Consider the following 4,297-nt stretch of genomic DNA (forward strand, 5'->3'; position numbering starts at 1 on the left):
TTCATGACCGTTGGGGGTGTAGTTGTTTTCTATTATGGGATTTTAACAATTCTAAGTTGTTGAAGTAACCAATAGGTGGGAATAATTAATTTATGGGTGTTAGAGAAACTTTTTCAGAAAAGTTTGTGAGTCAAAAATGCTAGACTAAGTAATATAAGAAGATTGGGAAATTTTCATTTTTTACTATTCACCAGGTACTATTCATAGTGGGTCCCACAGTAGGGTCCACATGGGTCCCACAGCGGGGTCCACCCCATGGGTTCCACATGTTGATGCAGTAGTGACACATTGATGACTTAAGCAAATTACTATGCTTGATATTTTGAATATGTTATTATTCCACTATGCTTATTATTTTTAATATTTTATTAGAATAGTATCCCAAATTTTTCCTATAAATAGCCCTTCCAAAACTCATCTTGAAATCACAAAAACCTCATTTCCTTTCTCTTACTCTACCCAAAAATATTCTTAACATCCTTCTAAAGTTCTAAACCTCGGAGATCTAGGCGAAGTTCTGTCCGTAACGCTAGCCTACGAAAACCTTTTAGGTAAGCTCTTCCCGAGCCTTTCTTTTCAGTTATTTAGTTATTATATATGTATAGATTATTTTACTATGCCGTTATAATGCCGAAAGTTATATATAGATTATTTTACTATGCCGTTATAATGCAAAAATTTATATATAGATTAATTTACTATGCCGTTATAATGCCAAAATTTATATATGGATTATGTTACCATGCCATTATAATGCCAAAATTTATATAGATTACTTTACTATGCCATTAAAATGCTAAAATTTATATATGGATTATTTTACCATGTCGTCATATTTTACAAATGCCAAAATTGAAATATGAACTATTTTTTTTATGTATCCTCATAATACTAAACTTATATAGGCTATGGTCATACTTTGGACTATTATTATGGACTCTTATGACCTTATTCCCTATTATTATGGACAAGTATTATGACCTGGACTTTTCAGTATGACCATGACCACGACTTTTAGATCAGGACCTTGTCATGGACAACTATAGTATGACCATACGCCTGGACATAAAATAAGCACTAAAACAGGAAAAATGGGATAATAACAATATTAAGCTAACATTTCATAATGTAGATTTTATGTAATTTAATAGTTTGTGTTTTTATCAGGAAGCTAACAATTTCGATTGTTTTATCAAGACGCAAGGTAAGTAGAATCCTCATCTACAATACAAGTCTTTTATGTGTCTTATGTGCATTTATATGCTTTATATGTTATCCTGCCATGTTCTTATGCATAATTTATTTTCAAGAATGTTATAATTATTATGCATAAGCATGCTTAATGTTCACAGACAAGTTACCGAAAGCGTTAAAGTAGAGGTGCTGCTTGGGAGACCTAAGTCCCAAATAAGTAAGGAGGGAGATGTACGTCCCTATATAATGAATGTTTATGAGGGAGAAATTCCCTATTATCATGTTTATGTTCAGGTGGGAATGTGATTCCCTATGTAATGCCGGCAGCAGCATCCTCTAGGGCCCAAAAGAAAGGAAAGTGAAAGAAAGAAAATACATAGCATGTTGCATGTTTATTTTAATGCATATGAGGTAGTTATTCTACTTACTGAGCCTTAGCTCATCAGATAATGTTTTGTATTGTAGGTAAGAGACCCCAAATATAAATTGTTGATGAGTATACGTGGGGCCAACATGACTGTACATATGGGGCTGACCTGAAGGGAGTGGAGTTCTGCTATGCTATTTTATAAATAAACAAGAAACTTGGTTTTATTATATTTCATTAAAAGTATTTTGTGAACTTTATCATTTACTTAAAGCTTTAAAAAGTATTTCATGAACTTTGTAATTTACATAAAGCTTTTCAATTTATCAGTTGGATACATTTTCATTTCTACGTTAAGGTGTAGTAACGCCACGAAAATGATTTATAAAAGTATTAAGATTTGTATGTAAGATAAAGTTTTTATCTAGTTGTGAGTATTGTGTGGTTAAGGTTATAAACATTATTTATGTATTGTTTAATAAAGTTTTTGTAAATTCAGAATTTCAGTATTGTCATATTTATGTTAAAATTTGTTTTTACTCTATATATATGTATGCTAAGAAAGTAGGTCGTTACATACACTGACTTGTCAATCTACGATATGTTCTACTTACACATCACAGTGTTATGTTCTTTCCAAAACATTAGCAAAATAGATAAGATCGGATGTATTTGTTACATCGGACTTGACCGATATTAACAGTTGATAGGATAAGTAAACATACCGTTATTATCTATTCTAGTCATATCATATAGTTGACCATAGGTCAATTCAATCTCAATTCTGAGTGGTTAGTATTCTAACTGATTGTATTATTTGAGTTCTTTGACTTGTTCGTTACCAGCTTACCCTACGGACTAGCCCATACTTACATCTTGGGAACTCGGTAGTATAATTGAGTGGGAGTGTTAATCATGGATATGAACATCTATAGCTTCTGATGAAGAAGTGAAACGATGGTTTCCTTTTAGTTTGGTTCAAGGTGTTAAATGATAGAGATCTCATTTCAGTAATTAAATTAGTTTACTGAAATATCATTTACAAGGAACTAAATGTTTTAAGGAAAAAGTACAATAAGGGGTAAAATGTTATTTTAGTCTTATCTCATTGTAGACCGTCTATATAGGATTGAGTGAAAATTGTGGTTGTAACAATGGATAATTAATAGCGTACCTATATTTGTTATAGAGCATTTTATGAATTCAAGAGTGCAATTCCGAGTCTATAGTGGAGTCACGAGGAATTAATAAGTTGGTAAATTTATTTGTTAGATTTATGATAACTTATTGGAGCTTGATTTCATAGGCCCATGGTCCCCATTGTACTTTGGATAAAATCATCTAGATAGTCTCAATTAATTGATTTAATTATCAATTAGAATTATCAAAGTAGACCATGTCAATTTTGGATAGTTTCACAGGGTTATGTAATTTTGAGAAGAAAAGAGAAATTATGGCAGATTTAATAATTAAGATAAATTGGTATCTAAATTAATAAATAAGTTTAAATTAAGGTTAAAATTATAAATAATTAATTTGATAAAGGATTTAAATAATTATTTAATTAATTAAATCAATAGAAAATAATGTAGGCCTTGATTTTAAGTCCAATGAGCTTATAATCAAATGGGAAATTTCACGAGCCTAAAGCCCATGATAATTTCGACCTAGGGCTTTAATTTGGCTATTATTTTATTGATTTTTTTAATTAAATTAAATGACCTAATTGAGTCTATAAAATGAGTGCTTAGAGAGAAGTCAAAACATAAGTTTAATCACTGATTTTATGATAGTTTTAGATTCTCTCTAAACACAAGTCATTTTCTAAGCCTCTTTGTTATTTTCTCTTCTTCTCTCTATATCTATCTCATGTGTTGAGAATTGCCCACATTAGTCTAGGTGATTCTAAGGATACATTGGAAGATTGTGAAGGAAATAGAAGATCGATTCAGTTTCTTGATAATACTCTGCGACAGAGAGGATACAAGAGTTAGAGAAAATGAAGGAAGGACTCTTTCATTCCGCTGTGTATACTGTAAGTATTCTATTCTTTATTTCTATTTGAATTCAATTTTAGAAATATGTTTTAGGCTATCTCGTATTAATTGTTTAATATTAGATATACATGAAAATAAATAAAGATCATGTATAAGTTTCCCAACACTTACATCTTGGGAACTCGGTAGTATAATTGAGTGGGAGTGTTAGTCATAGATATGAACATCTATAACTTCTGATGAAGAAGTGAAACGATGGTTTCCTTTTAGTTTGGTTCAAGGTGCTAAATGATAGAGATCTCATTTCAATAATTAATATTAGTTTACTGAAATATCATTTACAAGGAACTAATTGTTTTAAGGATAAAATACAATGAGGGGTAAAACGGTATTTTAGTCACATCTCATTGTAGACCTTCTATAAATGATTGAGTGATAATTATGGTTGTAACAATGGATAACTAATAATGTATCTATATTGCTTATAAAGCATTCTATGAATTCAATAGTGTAATTCCGAGTCTTTAGTAGAGTCACGAGGAATTAATAAGTTAGTAAATTTATTTGTTAGATTTATGATAACTTCTTAGAACTTGATTCCATAGGCCCATGGTCCCACTGTACCTTAGATAAAATCATCTAGATAGTCTCAATTAATTGATTTAATTATCAATTAGAATTATCAAAGTTGACCAAATCAATTTTGGATAGTTTCACAGAGTTATGTAATTTTGAGAAG

General features: G+C 30.4%; 1 long non-coding RNA gene across 1 annotated transcript; it reads left to right on the forward strand.

Moving 5' to 3' along the window:
• Window positions 1-442: 442 nt before the first annotated feature.
• Window positions 443-2,061, forward strand: LOC133780336 (uncharacterized). The gene is made up of 3 exons (XR_009869235.1): window positions 443-551; window positions 1,168-1,204; window positions 1,660-2,061. It is a non-coding gene; the product is annotated as an uncharacterized LOC133780336 (long non-coding RNA).
• The last annotated feature ends 2,236 nt before the right edge of the window (window positions 2,062-4,297 follow it).

Source organism: Humulus lupulus, chromosome 5, assembly GCF_963169125.1.
Source record: "Humulus lupulus chromosome 5, drHumLupu1.1, whole genome shotgun sequence".
In the NCBI taxonomy this organism is placed as follows: Eukaryota; Viridiplantae; Streptophyta; class Magnoliopsida; order Rosales; family Cannabaceae; genus Humulus; species Humulus lupulus.